This window comes from Nuphar pumila, chromosome 6, assembly GCF_984573655.1.
Source record: "Nuphar pumila chromosome 6, dmNupPumi1.hap1.1, whole genome shotgun sequence".
Taxonomy (NCBI): Eukaryota; Viridiplantae; Streptophyta; class Magnoliopsida; order Nymphaeales; family Nymphaeaceae; genus Nuphar; species Nuphar pumila.
In genome coordinates, this window is record NC_143254.1 from 30,528,085 (window position 1) to 30,546,482 (window position 18,398).

Below are 18,398 nucleotides of genomic sequence, written 5' to 3' on the forward strand. Positions count from 1 at the left end.
AAGTTGCAAAACTTTATCATGAAATTGAGATTTGTGTGAAGTTAAAATCTTAAAGTTCTTGAAGTGGTCTTGTTTAGTAATGTTAAAAGAAAAAAAATAAGATATAAGCCACCGTGATTCGTCCCTACCTTGCTTTTTTGTTGGATGAACTCTACAAATATAGGGTCTTAGATATCTATGTAGTGTGGTAGGTGTATGACACTGCAGCGTTCAAGCTATTAAGTGACGCTATTCTTGGTAAGGGTTTCTCTTTGTCATAAAAACAAACAAATGAAATTGTGGGTGGGGGTTGGTCCCAAATAGATCGACACCACAAGTTTAATAAAAAAAAATAATTATATTGTACGATTAATTTGATGTGCTTTCTTAAAAACCTTATAAGTTTTTATATTTTTCTCATGTTCAAAATCACATATATTTGGATTTAAAAAAAATCTTTTTGCTCCACACATGCTAACTTCCTATACATACGTAAACTTTCTCTCAAATATGTGATTGATTTTTGCATAACAATTTTTGTCTTCAGATTTATATCTCTTTGATTCGACGTTAAAAAACATATATTTTTATAGTCGTTGGAAAGCAAAGACAAAACTATAACTCTTATGTTTTGAGTCGGGACCGAAAATCCCTTTAGGGTTTTCATTTACGAGTTTTAAACTCGAAATAGAAACTTGCGCTGCAGACTGAAACAACCGAATAATCTATCTTTCAGAGGATGTTTTGACTGACCCAGACTGTTCCTCCTAAACATGTGAACAACGAACAATATAAGTAAATTTATGAAAGTTTGCATAAAATATATGCGGACTTGAGAAAGTCCACATAAAATATATTTAGACTTCCTCATTTTGTTCGAGTTTGGCATGATGTTCTCAAATATTATTACATGAATCTCGTGAAGTCTGCAAAAACATGTGTAGACTTCATTTTAAGTGGGGGTTTGTGACACCTAACGAATGGAGCAATATTTTGTGCCAACTTTGTGAGTTTTTTACATGCAAAGGTTAAAAGGGCATTTCAAAACTGGTTATTTGCAATTTTTGACATAGAGAGAATATAAAAAATTATATGGTTTTTTAGAAAACATGTTTACATCATTTTTTATTTAATAATTTTTTTTTTTACATAATGAAGGAAAGCTAATTGATCTGGCTCTACATGATTATGTGCACAAATGTAAAATGTTGTTGCAACTTCCAAACATTTCAGCTGTAAGGTTTACCAAGATGATTAAATTGCAAAATTCTCACATAACTGCAATTGGTTATTGATCTATTATGTGGCAAGTATAACGACTTTCAAGCCCACTGGGGCTCTCCTCATCTGGTAGGGGCGGCTTGTAAATGTCACCAAGTTGACGAGATGTTATGAGTTCAGTGTACTTTTTTCTGGCGGCAGCCGCACACTGCTGTGCTACCTGCGGAAGTGCTGATGCTGCAAACATCTGCTAATGCGTGATCAAACAAGTGACAAAGATAAGAGGTCATAGGTCTAAACTGGATCTGGTTCATTATATCAGATCTGGTGACATATCTGAATTAGGGAGGGATTTAAAACAAAGGTGGTCAGCTTTACTCAATCTGGGTAGTATCGGGTAAACAAATATGTTCAGGTTTGGGAAAGAATTCAGAATTTGGTCAAGTGATGTTCGTCTTGGAGCCCTCGTGGGCAAACACCTAATAACAATTAAGGATATATAATATATGGATCAATTTTCAATTATTTAATTTACTGACCAATCCTACACGTTACTATGCACAAGCATAGATACACAACAATTTTTTTTTTTTTGGGGGGGGGGGGGGGGGGGGGGAGACAAGCTGGGGTTAGGCTGACCCCACCTGTTACTTTTCAAAGTACCAGTGGGTTTTGAAACTGCAACATCCCACCACAAGGAGATGTGCACATACAGCTCCTACCAACCAGACGGAGCCCCCGCTGGTAGATACACATAACAGTTATTTGCTTACATTTCATATACTGCAGCAAGCTGATAAATGTGCATCACTAACAGTTAATAATAACGAATATATTTAGTTAAGCAAAAAAAGACATGGAAAGACCACATCTTTTTCATACAAATATGTGCTAGACGGTTGGTGTCACGGGCTAATTTTCGCTCAATAAGCCCATGCGGTGCAACGGTCCTGCTTACCGCCACAAGCCTTCTAATCGCTATCTCATAGCCACTTTTGCCACGAGCATATAATATCTCGCAACCTGTAACATGATAGACTAGCCAATATGGCCAGACTAACGACCACAAGCCACTCACCAACACTTTCAATGTACTGAATCAGAATATTGACCCTGTGCGCTACCCCGCGCACAGCTGTCTAGCGGAAGCTCTTCAAACGCATCTTCAAATGCGTTTTATGTTATCAATGCCACTTTGTGCATAGTCGTCCCATACCAACTAAGCATTTTCGAGAAGGGCACCAACCTGCCTTAGCTTGGAATGCCATGGAGCACATCGCAGCTCCATGCGCAAGCCAGTTGAAACCTCGCCACTGAAGGATCCAAGTCTTTCGACCCCCAGTCCGAAGACCAGTTGATGATTTCATGTCATAGCGAAGAGCACCACCCAAACTCATTCGTTGACGCATAAGCTCTCTCTTGCCTAACCCCGAGTATCTTTACTCGGTTGGACCACACACACCCCCGTGCGTCCAATCGCCTCGCGTGGGAAACCCACAAGTTGAGAGGTTCATAAGCAACTCTCCAAAGGCAACACCCTCTGGTCTGCTGGCACTGCTTAGCCAAACAACGCTCCACGTCTGTGCCACCATACAACGATGCACTAACGACGATATCGTTGCCTATCGCATGCCATGCTACCACTGCACGTCACCGATCAAGCTGACGCATACCGCGCGTTCTTACGCTCGATGCAATTTTCACTCAGTAGAGCTCTGCACTGCTCATGCCCCATTCCAAACTCGGCCCGGGACATGCTCCCCCACCCAAGCCATTATACGTCCTCGATAATGTTGGTGTAGGTAAGAACACAGTTAGCTTGATCTGTCAGTTTCCTTTTTGTGTTAACTTTTGGCTAACTTATTTTTCATCCAGCTCAACCGGTTCTGGTGTCCATCCACCATCTCCCCAATCTTCAATATGCCAAGTCCCATACCTTAGCGCATCTCTAATCGATTAGACAGCAGTCTTCCTCTTTCTTACAACGAGCATTCCATGCTCGTGGAACCCCAGTGTAGTTCCAACTCAAGCAGGGTATTCTTACCTGCACGACAAGCTTGTCGTCATTAAGCTCATGGCTGGGTTGCCTTCCAACCTCAGCAAGGGCCCTTTGAGCCCTTTGTGGTCCTCTCAGAGAAAGATGACCACTAATGTGTACCGCAGAGATCTCTATCCCTTTAGCACAACATTTACGGTTTTTCAATGATCCATCCGAGTCCTCAAGTGGGGAATGCTTTGCTGGAGCATTAACCCAATGCGATCCTTCAGAGTGTCTTCATGGCACTCGTCCTCCTCACATAGGCACCTTCGGCCCAATGTTGTTGCGTCCTCCTCACATAGGCACCTTCGGCCCAATGCTACTGCTCCTCTCCCGAAGCCCGCATGCTGCAACTCTCTTCTAGAGTCAGCAGAGAATTTCCGCATGGATCAATGATCCAAGAACAACAACTCTTTCCGCACACACACTTCTCAAAGAACTTTCAACTTAAGGGACCAAACTGACGAGCATCTTTGCTCAACATGGGCACTCCGCTAACCCACAAACTTGGGAGAGAGCACAAGTTTTATCAAGTCTCCCCAACCCAAAGGTGCAAATCCTTCCAGCTGAATCCAACGTGCATTCTCCGCATGCACAAGGCAAACGCTATGCTCCACCTGTGAGCCTAACGCACAACTGGTGAGAATCTTTTTTATTTATCCGTGTTCCCTTAGCAGGCAACTGAACAGCAACCTTACGCTTCAGAATATCATGGTAAAGATGTCCCATACCATCCAACCACTACTTTGCTTCAGCGATTCGATTCATCAATCTTCAGTTACGCAATTTTGCATCGCAAGGATAAACCATCTTTGTTCCTTTCAGTGTCGCACATGAACAACAAGGTCTCCGTGAACCTTTTCTTTTTTAGTATATCTTGCTTAAGATATCGATCTGCTCTGATGCCAATTGTCACGGGCTAATTTTCGCTCAATAAGCTCATGCGGCACAACGGTCCTCCTTACCGCCACAAGCCTTCTAATCGCTATCTCATAGCCACTTTTGCCACGGGCATAGAATAGCTCACAACTTGTAACACGATAGACTAGCCAATATGACCAGACTAACGACCACAAGCCACTCACCAACACTTTCAATGTGCTGAATCAGAATATTGGCCCTGTGCGCTACCCCGCGCACAGCTGCCTAGCGGAAGCTCTTCAAGCGCATCTTCAAATGCATTCTATGTTATCAATGTCACTTTGTGCATAGTCATCCCATACCAACTAAGCACTTTCGAGAAGGGCACCAACCTGCCTTAGCTTGAAATGCCATGGAGCACATCGCAGCTCCATGCGCAAGCCAGTTGAAACCTTGCCACTGAAGGATCCAAGTCTTTCGACCCCCAATCCGAAGACCAGTTGATGATTTCATGCCATAGCGAAGAGCACCACCCAAACTCATTCGTTGGCACATAGGCTCTCTCTTGCCTAGCCCCGAGTATCTTTACTCGGTTGGAATCACCTAGTGTGACTACTGGGGGAATTACTCCTAACCCACACGCACCCCCGTGCCTCCAATCGCCTCGCGTGGGAAACTCGCAAGTTGAGAGGTTCATAAGCAACTCTCCAAAGGTAACACCCTCTGGTCCGCTGGCACTGCTTAGCCAAACAACGCTCCACGTCTGTGCCGCCATACAACGATGCACTAACGACGATATTGTTGCCTATCGCATGCCATGCTACCACCGCACGTCACCGATCAAGCTGACGCATACCGCGCGTTCTTACGCTCGATGCATTTTCCTCTCAGTAGAGCTCCGCACTGCTCATGCCCCATTCCAAACTCGGCCCGGGACAGTTGGAGTCTCTTTTTGTTTTCATTACCCATTTTCTTCTACGAAGACTAAGGGCTCGTTTGCTTGTTACGGAAAGTGGTCCCTTTCTGCAGAAACGGATTGACGGGCATGCATTTTTGCGGCACCCAAAATGACAAACTAAACATGGGAACATGGGTTTGCCACGATGGGCATGCTGAAATACACGCAGGACCTCCCTTTTTTGCGGAAAGCATTCCGGGGGGGGGGGGGGGGGGGGTTGGATTTTGTTTCTGCTAAAGAGGAAACCGCGAAAGAGGTGCCATGGCTTTCTCTTCTGTGAGATGCAAACGAGCTCTAAAGACTAGTAAATGGCACATTTGTTTCACCTCTACTCCCCGAGAAACAGGAAAAATGGTTTTTTTTTATCACAAACATACCCGTAGGAAACAAGGGTAGCCACCCTCATGTTCATATGGAAAGCGTCACATGAAAATGCACTTTTGTGGTGTGCATTTTTTAAAACATGTCCTTAACCAACTCGGCTCCACGTGGTTGGTAGGAGTTGTTAGTGAATGTAACGTCTCAAATATTTAACTCGAAAATATTAAAATAATTTTTTTTATCACAGCAAAATATTTGATAAATCTCTCAGTCAAATAATTGGGCAAGTTGCAGGTGATAATACAACTTTCATAACATTAGGCAAAGTAAAACCTTGCCTTGAAATATTACAGGTCATATAATTTTTCAATTAATATAATTAATGAAAATAGTCAGAGTTCGTTAGGACATCACTAGAAGATATGGTCTCATAGCGCTACCCGTAGCGATGCCTGCAATTTCTCTGATATATTTATCTGCTACTTGAAAAATAATAATTCAGATGAGGTCAGACTACTCCCTGTACGAGTAAGAAGTATTATATCAATATGAATGTGTTCAGTGTCATGTGTACAAGTATATGTGCAACACATTCGAATATTGATGTACAAAATACCAAAACTCATGCAAGTTCTATGAGATTCACCAAATACAAAACAACTCATTATTTAGTATATAAAAAAAACATTACTGAAGCTTCGCATCATATAAATGAATCACAACTATATTATAATAAATGCAATATCAAGCAGTGTATGCACTTAAAGACATTTAAAAGTAATCTGACTTTATATTTTTCTTGTTAATTACCCTGTCGGTACACATAGACATTCGACATCGTAATGGATCAAGACCATACGAAGGCCTGTTATACTTTTTTAATTAATACCTTGTGTAACTAACTGTACGGATACCCAAAAAGGACGGTTCATGATCGAGAGAGTACTCTCCAATGGTAAGAACTATAAATATGATGCACCTTGGACACTTTTGCAGAAGACTTGGATCTACCATCTAAGATGCATTAGTAGTCCTGCCTCCCTAACTCTGAGAACTCAGACCGGGTAAGATGCCCCGTTCTCACAAAAACATAGTTGTCCCACAGAGCTTGTATCATCTTCTCGCTTAAAGGTAGAACATGGGTTTGATAACATATACCGTCTTTTAAGTATACCCATAATCCTGTAAAAGCGATAACATATATCGTCTTTCAGGTATACTCAGAATCCTGCACTTAGGTTATATTGACATATATTAATTTTTTGTTTATTTCTTCATGCGAGTCATTATACCACAAGACATTTTCAAAATCCCAAACCCACACCCGAGGTGATCCCAATGTATGCACATTATCAACCGAGTGCACAATAGGCACCAACAATATTTTTTAGAATTACGGCTCAAATCCGAGTTGAGTACTTGTACTTGCATTATTTTAAATTTTATTTTTGAGCTAGGGTGTACGTATTGTACCCCACTGATCATGCAACCACATGGCGTGCCACAAAGTACACTATTTCATAAGTGTTCATATGACACTACAAAGGTTCTGCAGAACTACAAGCTCAATTTCAAGTTTTGTATAATTATGACATATAATTTTCATTATTGTGCAAAAGAATATGTATTTTCTATCAAACGATCCATACATTGGACATAGTCATAACATTTTCATGCAAGTCACATACAAATTTCATAAGTGCCCATATGTCACCACAAGGGTTCTGTGGAACCACAAGCTTAGTTTTGTACTTTCGCATAATTTATGATCATGCAATGTTCATAACTGTGCAATTATCAAGATCATGCATTTAACAAGTGGTCCATGTAGTGGATATAGACATAACATTCATATGCGAATCACATATTCAATTTACATGCAAAACAATTTGCATCATGGATATCTCATTCTTTCTGAAAGCTCAATAACAACATAACCTTTTTTTTCATATACATGTAATAAAATTTGTATTTCTATGAAACACCGCTTATGAATGCTCATTTTAATAACATGATGGACAAAACCATAAAATAACCATTCTTATGTCATTTTTTTCTAGATTTTCAAATAAAACAACCTTCCCGAAAAAAAAGTATATGTCAAAACCTAGATGATTCAACTGTACAACACCCCAACGCAACGCAATAAGCATCCAGCCATAACAAAATATATATATATATATATATATATATATATATATATATATATATATATATATATATATATACCTCTTTTTTTTTTAAGTGTTGTGGCTATTTGCCAATTCCGTGCTTTGCAGGTACACCAACAGGGTAACACTCCCTATTGGCAATTCCGTGATTCCATCATGGATCCGCCAAGATTTTGTCAAGATTTTTTTTTTGAATAACAGGGATTGGTTTATATATATTTTCATACATATATTCAAACGGTATGCAGTATCCTTTTGCTACAGGACACCGACACATGCATAAATATATAAGGCCCCTTACCTCTAATGATAAACTGATCTTTGAAAGAAAATTGATAAGGCTGGTTTCATGATATCGTTCGTCCTGGTGCTTCCTTCGCCCCCGATTGGTGGTTTATGGTATTGTCAAATCTTCGTCCTCTTCTACACGGCTATCAATGGAGCCTCTCTAAGGTGTGGGAAAAAAGGATTGAGGGGACGAAGATAGGAAGAAAGAGAGAGAAACATTGAAAGAGATGAAGGAGAGAAAGAGAGTTATTGCTAGATTTTAGAAGGATAGAGATAGTGTGTAATATGGTATGTAACCAATCAAAGATCCTTCTCATATGGTAACTACCTTTAAGCTATCCCAAAAAAAAATCGTAGGATGAAATGAGGCATTACTACTTGCCTAATGAATGTTTCAAACTTTCCTTTCTCCTCTTATATTTTAATTAAAACTCCTATAAAAAAAACATGTGCCAAATAGAGAATTTTATTTATGTTTTAAAAAATCAAGATTTGAATCTTAAAAACCCTAATTGAGTTTCTTATTTTAGAATTTTTGATTGGCCTTTATTCTTCATAAATAAAACGTGTACTCTTACCATTTAATTCCAGATTTTTGTCAAAAAAAAATCATAGTGAGAAAAAATAAAAAATTGTATACTTTGGAGGATTTGAACTCTGTCACTCCCTAAAGAGGTAACAAACCCCACCAATGCACTATCATTCTTTTCATTACAAATTAAATCTTCTTTAATTTACTTATATATGTATAAGCGTTATGTATTTTTGTCAAAAAGAATGTAGCGTTTCTTCATTAAAACCACATATGTGTGGTGGGATTTAAACTTGCCTCAACTCTCGGAGAGCTAACGAACCTTTGAATAACACCACTTTACTTTTTGTTGTAAATTTTGTCTACATAAATTTAAATATACATACATTCGGGTTTTTCAACGGGTCTCGAATTTTTTATTGGGTTTACGAATACTACAAATGTATAAAATCGTTTAATTGGTTTTTGAATCTTGATTGAAGTTATACCATATTTGGATCCACTAAGATTCAATTGAATTTCAATTGGGTTTCGAATCCATCTGAGATTCAAATCCACTTGCTATATCCAAATTCACAATTTGGATTCGATAAGACCTTATTTGGATTCAAGATCCATTTAAATCCAAGATATTTAATATAATATAATATAATCTCATCCATTTTGAAGAAAAATTCTCTTTTTTATAAATTTTTTGGGTTTCACAGCAGGTTCAAAACCCAATCGTAATTTAAATAGTGACTGGTGGGGTCTGCCTAACCCCAGTTTGCCTTTAAAAAAAAACCCGTCCTTAAGCATCAAAGCAAGGGCAAATGTTTTAACCCTTGCATTTGGTGTCATCATTACCATGATATTACGTCCATCTCCTGCCATACTTTATTTTTTTTTTGTTAGGCTAACAGAAAAAAATTTCCTATAACGGTTGTGGAGGGGTGACAACCAATTTTCCTATAACGGTTGGGTTACATCAAGGATCTGCTTTAAGCCCTTTCCTATTTGCTATAGTGATGGGTGAGCTTACGAGATCAATTCAAGAAAATGTGTCATGGTGTATGTTGTTTGCTGATGATATTGTTTTGATTGATGAATCTAGAGCTGGGGTTAATGCTAAGTTAGAATTATGGAGACAAACATTGGAAGCAAGAGGTTTTAAGTTGAGTAAGAGTAAGACAGAATACATGGAATGTCGATTTAGTAAGCAACGAAGTAGTGATGGGAGTGTAGTGAAGCTTGGTGAGCATGAAATACCAGTGGATGATTCTTTCAAATATTTGGGATCTATCATTCAAAAGTATGGAGAAATTGATGGAGATGTAAATCATAGGATAAAGGTTGGGTGGATGAAATGGAAGAGTGCAATTGGAGTGTTGTGCGATCGTAGAATGCCATTGCGGTTGAAGGGAAAGTTTTATAGGACGACTATTAGGCCCGCTTTACTATATAGTACGGAATGTTGGGCTGCCAAGAGACATCATATTCAAAAAATGAGTGTAGCTGAGATGCGTATGCTGAGATTGATGTGTGGAAATACAATAAAAGATAAGATTCAGAACGAGGAGATACCTAAGAAGGTAGGTGTTGCACCCATTGAAAATAAGATGAGAGAGAATCGTTTACGGTGGTTTGGACATATTCGACGAAGGCCTAATGATGCTCCAGTTAGAAGGATGGAGAAATGGGAAAATATATTAGTTAAAAGAGGTCGGGGTAGGCCTAGGAAGACATGGATGGAGGTGATAAGAAAGGATATGAATGCTTTGAACCTCACCGAGGACATGGCATTGGATAGAAATGAATGGAGGAGAAGGATTCATGTGGAAGACCCATAATGATTTTCTTTGTTGGTTCATATCGCCGACCCCAATTGTTTTGGGATGAAGGCGTAGTTGTTGTAGGCTAACGGAAAAAATTTCCACCGGGGTCCACATATTGGCAGGTCTCCGATTGGTAAAACCCTTAAGGTCTCCCTTGGCTATTGAAGAATATATTGGTTTTCTCTTTCTAAGTACAACTACAAATAACAAAAATTATCCATGGATTTGTTCTTTTTCTTACTTCTTCCAACCATAGGATAAACTCAAAGAATTGTGGGTTTTTTCTTGCCAATTGAGGCCTTCCTTTCACACCTCATGGAGATGGTTTACAGGGTTAGTAACTATAGTAAAGTGCTTACCTAACCAACATTCAGGCCCAACATTGCCAAAACTTTAATGAATCACCCAATACTGTCCTACTTGTTCTGCCCTCTACTTTGCCTGCATATACTAAATTAATGGAAACATATTTTGTGAATAGAATAATTAAGCTAAAAAAAGAGGTGTCCAGGCATGATCATCTTGTCTGTTTCCACCACTTCTATATTCTACAGACAAAAACCATTAATCGTGCATCATCTAAAACACTGAAGATAAAATTTAAAACCACAGATTCCATAAATTAGGTGAATGAAGAAGTATAAAGAAATATATTTTTTTACAAATAACCAGCTTTTTGGATGAAAAGACTCAATCCTACATATGTTGTCTGCCTAGTTTTGTCCTTTGGTCCATATTCAACTACAAGTTGCATTTATCTGTCAAGATCTTGAGTTTGCTCAAACGGCAGAAAGAAAGACAACTCTCATCTTGTAATGATTGTTCTCTCTCTCTCAAAATATTTGCCCTTTTGGGGGCATGTTCTTGTGTGTCTTTTCTCTTTTATAATCAATTTATCTTTGTTAATACAGTTGTTTTTTCGTACAAGTTAATGAAGAATAGCTTCGTTAATACAGTTGTTTTTTCATACGTTAGTAAAACTCTTGAGGTTAGGGAGTACACCCAGCTTCGACCATACAGCAAGGGACGCAGCCTGTATGTTTCGAATTTGTGATATCTCGCCAACTTGGTGACTCATAAGTCGTTCCTACCAGATGAGCAGAACCCTTGCTGGCAAAATTTGAGCTATTGAACCATCATGATTGCCCTATCAAATAGGTAGAGCAATGTTCAGTATCATCTAGATGTATCTTTTAAAAAAAGGTCATGAGTAAGAAAGAGTTTAAGAAGTGTTGCTCATAGTTAGAAAAGGTCATTCTGTGGTACCCTTTATTAAAAAAAATCACAGCAAGTGAAGACCCATAATTGCACAAAATAAATGCAACGACATTAACAACACAAATGCATTTTTTCACATTAACAAAGAACAACATAGTCCATTACAACACCATCCAAAAAAAAAAACAAAATGGGCTTGCAATGAGCAAATGAATATTTTCACTTTTTCTATACCAAGTGCTAGTCTGCAAAATGTTCTTAAAACCTTAACTAGCAACCAACTACTTCAACACTAGGCTATGGAACAGGTGGGCACTGAGGTATAGCAGTGCCTATTTGTTTTCTCCAATTCCATACTCGTAGATTGAGTTTTAATGATGGACTAGGTGTCTTCATCAAAGGCTTTCGAAGGAAAGTTGAGCACTGGAATTCCTCTCTGCTAGCTCTGCTGTAGAGGCACCTTTAATCACGTCAAGCATATCCATGCCAAATGTAGAGAACAAAAACTGGGCAATGGTAACCTCTCTGCCTTATTAATGAAAAGATGCCCTCTGCAACCAAATCTTTAGTAACACCTTGCATTATGGAATGAGCATGAACAAATAGCACATTATATAAACAAATATGAGAGAGGAACCTTGCCACATCACAAATGTGAAATTATGGCACTAATTCCATTGTATGTGAGCATCATCAATGCATATCTTGCCTACTTGTTTTATATTTGCAGCGGTGTATATATAATGGTCCACTCTAAGAATAGCAGCATAAATGATGATTTCGTGTGATTCCAAATCATTTGCATGCAAACATGAGAAAATGGGGTTGTGAGATTTGAAATACACGAGCCCTTTTTTTAATCTTCATGTGATTCCAGATCACGTTCTCCACCTTGTGATTTTGGATAATATGATTATGAATCATATGAGATGGAATCACATGATTTCAAATCAAATGAGATACAGCGATTATCAGATGACACATGGTGGGGGATGAAGCAGACTTTCGATGAAGATGGGGACTACATCATATATATATATATATATATATATATATATATATATATATATATATATATATATATATATATATATATATATATATATGAGAGAGAGAGAGAGAGTTGACGTGGCACACTTTGTACGACCATACCAAGTTGGAAAAAACTATACTTTTTCAATTGTACAACAGTTGGTGCTAATGCTGTTGGATTCCATGATAGATAGCTAGGAATATAATAACATAAACAACCGCAAAGTGAAACCGATTTCCTTAGATGAAATACAGGTCATGTACTCTCTATCTCTCTCTCTTCTGCAAAAGTTGTTGAGCAATATGAATGGCCATTCAAACTTCACGTGATCAGGGTCCACTTCTGAAAGCAAACAAACAGAAAGAACCATGAAAATGATAGCGCAATGTCTAAACAAGTGGCTCAACAGATCACCAGGTTGGGGCCACCAACGGGTGCTCCACTTGTGTGGTAGGAGCACCTAGTGCACGTCATTTTGTGTTGGGACGTTGCAGGTTCAAAACCCAATGGTATATAGTTGTATAACTGGTAGGAGTCTGCCTAACCCCAGCTTGCCTTTAAAAAAAAAAAAGATCACCAGGTTGGGGCTCCGGATAGGAGGCAAAGAGAGAAAAAAGTCAGCATGCGCTCATGGAGAAGAAATAAAAACAATGGTAATTTGCTGATACAGAACTACGTTTTATCAGAAATTCTCAGGTACCACCTGTTCTAATCTATCCTCACCATCATCTAGCTATTTTAGTTAAATATATTTATCTTAGATTTGACACCAAATTCGGATATATGCTATCTAAAACCAAAGATAATACCGGTGAGATCCATTTCGGACCTAGGTCGGAACTATGATCTGTTTTAATTATTAGTAAGTTGTAAGGATGAGTTGATATAAATTCATAACACGTAAGAAGAGCAACTATGAATTTTTTAATGAATAAAGGTAAAAAAAATAACTTTATAACATTTTAAAACATTATGGTTGTATGCGAGACAGGTTAATTCAAGGTCCCTATTTAACCGAAAAACTTGAGACTATATAGGAATTTCAATACCTGACATAGAATTTCAGGTAAAAGGTGCCTGTATCAAGAAAAAACCCTTAAAAGGAAAGATAAGAAGCAGTACCAGCCATAATGACAAAAGTAAAAAAGGGGCAAAATCTAAGCAGTCAAAAACTCGGATTTTTTTTTTGTAAATTTAGTGTTTTTTTGGAAAAATATCACAATAAAAGTAAATTAAAAAATAGAATAAAACACAGTTTTTTAACAATAAATTGCCAATAAAAACATAAATATCATGTTTAAAACACAATATTTATGTTTCTCATGAAAAAACTAGAGAATTTGAAAATATCGCAAGAAATTGTCATTTTTAATTTCAGATAATTTCTCACGATATTTTCCAAAGATTTTCATAAATCTTGCGATATTTGTCACTGTGGTACCATCAGGACCCGTTTTACACCTGGCTCTTACATGTGACAAGCAATACCAGTCCACTTTTGGTCAGACAAGAGGCCACCCTCTGAGATGGGTGCTTTAAAGCAAAGGTTATCCTTGCTGATATGGAGCTAGAGTTAGGAGGTGGCCTACTAACGCCAAGGGCTTGACTGTCAATGGGTCGGGTACTCTACCCAATACCCATCAGAGTTCTCGCAAATCCACTCAAATAACAGTCAGTCTGGTTCGTGCACCCGAACCCGTACATTATGTCGGGTCAAGAAATTGAACCCCAAACACATACCCATATACCTTAAAGGGTATTTAAAACATATAATTAAACAATGGAAAATGATGTCATCTATGGATAATTTGACAAGTTTTCTGAAATGCTTTACAATTTTTAATATTCTCCCTATGTCCAAAATCATAAATATCTAGATTTAAGAAGATTTTTTTACTCTTCACACATGAATTTCCTCGTGACTATTTTTTGTAGAACAGTCTCTATTCTCAGAACAATATCCCTTCATCAAAAACTAGTGTTTTTACAGTTGTTGAAAAGTTGAAACTTAAGCCTATAACTTTCATATTTTGTCATATTTAAAAACCACTCTAAGGTTTCCATTTTTGAGTTCCAAAACCAAAATATAAACATGCTATACAGACTAGAACAATCGAATAATCTATATTCTAGAGAATGCCAAAAAATGAAGGATTTTAAAAAAACACATAAAAGAATAAAGAAATTAGACAAAAATATCTTTCCAACAACACCTGATTTGCTGAAAAATGATGAATGAACATTGAGATACAACTCTGACAACGTTCCTAAAACAGGAGATGAACAAGAGTGATTGCATCTTTTTTGTCTGTTTTATGATATTTTTCGGCTACCTGCACCAAAAAATCCTCAAAAATAGAAAAAAGAAAAGAGACAGATCAGAACATTAGCATTTCACTGCCACCAAGTTCACCTTTATCTGATGAGCGATTGGAGAGAAATGTCCTTTTAAAGGTATATTGTTTCTCCTAAACATGCGAACAACAAACAATATAGGCAAGGACGAGGAAGTTCACAAAAAAATTATGTTCACTTGAGAAAGTTTACATAAAATATATGCAGACTTCCTCATTTTTCATCTGCATAAAATATGTGCGGACTTGAGGAAGTCCACATAAAATATGTAGAGACTTAAGAAAGTCTGCATAAAATATATGCAAACTTTCTCATTTTGTTTGAGTTTGACAGGATGTTCGCAAAATATTATTATGCGAACTTCGTAAAGTGCCAAAAAAAATGTACAGACCTCATTTTAAGTTGGAGTTTGCGGCACTGAAAAATCTTTGTCCTGGTGTATGAATCAAATGTTTCATTTTATCAGGGAAAAGTCATCTCTTTCTCAACAATGTTTCAGTTATGTTATTAGATAGGAACATATTTGACAAATATTGATAACTCTTGGATAAAATATTAGAACGGATGACAAGGTGATATTTCATGTGAATTTCTTGGGCTCAAATGGTAAAAAGGACATTCCAAAGCTAGTTATTTACGATTTTGGGCATGGAGAGAATATCTAAAATTATAAAGCATTCGGAAAATGTGTCAAATTACCCGCACAATTCTATCATTTACATGGGCAACGGGGTAGTCCTCATTTATCTGGGTCAAATTCTATCCATGCATTACTCAAGTCGAGTTTGTATCAGCCCAAATAATAGGACAAGTTCCATAATCGAGTTTATGCTTCAATTTTTTTAATTTTTTTTTCTATTTTTTTATGGAAAAGTTGAGGAATAACCGAGCATAATTAAAACATAAAACCTCTTGGTTAAGTTAGGAGGCAGGCAACATTCGGGCTAAACACATATAAAATGTTAACAAGGGGAAAGCGTGGGGCCACCTCTTTAATAGGACACAACGACTAAGTGGAATCCTACTGTTGCAGAACACTATAGTTAAAATAGTATGACTTAGCCATCCAACTATCTCATTTGATACTTAAGTTTCTGGTTCCAGTTGAGTGGAGAGTCTAATGATAAAAGAGAAGAGGGAACAAGGGGATGAAGAGGAACACAAAAGATTAACGTGGTTCGGCTCTTGGCCTATGTCCACGAGAAAGAGGGAAACTCACATATTATTTCTCTCACACACACACCCAGAATATAAGGTCACATATATAAAGGACGATAGTGCAGGATGTAGAGGGACATTGCAGTCCTTATCGTCAGATACGAGGGATAAGGATAAGGAGAGGAACCACAGTTGGTTCCAAAAGGGACTACGATGGGATAAGAATCTGATCCCATCGTGGTCAACGCAAGATAATTTTAACACTCCCCCTTAAGTCGGGACACGATGTTAATCAATCTCAACTTGGCTCCAATATCTTGAAGTCTGTCACTGTTGACGACCTTGGTGAAGATATCAGCTAACTGGTCATCACTCTTGACATGCGTGGTGGATATGACCCCTTCTTGGATCTTCTCTCTCATGAAGTCGCAATCGACTTCAATGTGCTTTGTTCGTTCATGAAAAATTGGGTTTGCCCCAATGTAAATGGCAGCTTGATTGTCGCACTTTAGTAGCATGGGCTCATTGGTGAAAAAACCCATGTCTCTGAGAAGGGCTTTGGTCCATACAAGTTCACAATATACAGAGGCCATTGCCCGGTACTCAGCTTCTTTGTTGGATCTGGCAACGGCATTTTTTTCTTTCTTTTCCACGTGACTAGATTCTCCCCTACAAACGTGCAATACCCCGATGTGGACCTTCTGTCGTTGGGTTCTCCTACCGAGTCGGCATCCAAGTACCCCATAATTTTAGTGTGACCATTCCTGTGCATGAGGATCCCTTTGTTGGGGGATGACTTTATCTATCTTAGAATTCTTTGGGAGATGGCCAGGTAAGGAATCTTGGGGTCATGCATGAATTGGCTGATGAGGTTGACTGAATAGGTGATGTCGGGTCTCAGGACGGTGAGGAAAATTAGGCATCCCACGAGTCTTCGAAAGCTGCCAACATCGCATGTGGATTCTCCCTCATCCCAGCTGACCTTATGGTTCTGGTCAAGGGGTGTGTTATGGGCTTGGCTTCAAGCATGTCGACTTCTTGCAGTAGCTCCATGGCATACTTTCTTTGTCAGAGGAATATTCCCTTATCAGATTGCACAACTTCTATGCCAAGGAAATAGTGGAGCTTCCCAAGGTCTTTAATTTCAAATCTTTGATGGAGGTGATTCTTGACGGCCTCAATTAGCTTTGAGTCATCTCCTGTTATGATGATGTCATCAACATAGACGAGGATGATAATATTGCCTATGATGCTCCTTTTGCTGAACATAGAGTACTCAGATGCGCTTATGTGAAATTTGAACTATATGAGTGCCTCACTTAGCTTTGTGAATCATGCCTTGGATGACTACTTGAGACCGTATAGAGCCTTTCTTAGACGACAGACGAGGTCTTTGTTGTTCACACTGCGGTGCCCTGGTGGAAGTTTTATGTAAACTTTCTCTTGGAGTTCTCCATGTAAGAAAGTGTTCTTGACGTCAAGCTGATATAGAGGCCATTTTTATTAGTGGCAATGGACAAGCGGATTCTGATGGAATTCATCTTGGCGATGGGAGAGAAAGTCTCATGGTAATTGGTACCTTCAACCTGGGTGTACCCCTTTGTAATGAGTTGTGCTTTATAACGCTCAATGGTGTCATCACTGCGGTACTTGATTTTATAGGTCCGTCAGCCTACAGGTTTCTTGCCACGAGGAAGGGTAACAAATTTCCAAGTGCCATTCTTCTGTAAGGTTGCAAGTTCCTCATCCATGGCAGTTCTCCATACTTCCTGGGCGTTGTATTCCTCGAAGGTGTGTGGCTCAATGTTGGAATAGACACTGCACATGTATGAGAGATAGGTGTTGGAGAACCTATCGATGGAAACATGTCTTTCAATCCGGTGGTTGGTGGACTCAGAAGTAAAGTAGGTGTAGAAGTCTCACAGTCTAATGGGGCATCTGGTGGCTCTACCAGACCGCCGAGGCATGATGGTGTTTTCTTCGGGAGTCTTGGTGGGAGCCCCGGTGTCCATCGTGACAGAGGCATCGTGGAGCTCAGATGGTGCATTGTCGATAATTTTGGTGAGGGAAACGTCGCTGACATCTACGGCAGGAAGAACAGGTACCAGGTTTGGGAATGCACACTCCCCCTGATGTTCAAGGTCGTAGAGAGACACATCTTTACTTCAGTAGTAGGGTTTGTCCTCATAGAATTCAACATTCTGAGAGAAAAGGAGCTTCTTGTTTATAGGGTTGTAGCACTTATATCCCTTTTTTACGGAGTAGTACCCCAAGAATATGCACTTGGTCGCTCTTCTTTCAAATTTGTCTCTATATTGCTCCTGTAGATGGCTGAAGCACTTGCACCCAAACACATGCAGGTGAAACAAAAATAGGCTCTTTCTCCTAATCATCTCCATGGGAATCATGTAATCAATAGCTTGACTGGGTAGACGGTTTGATATATAGCAG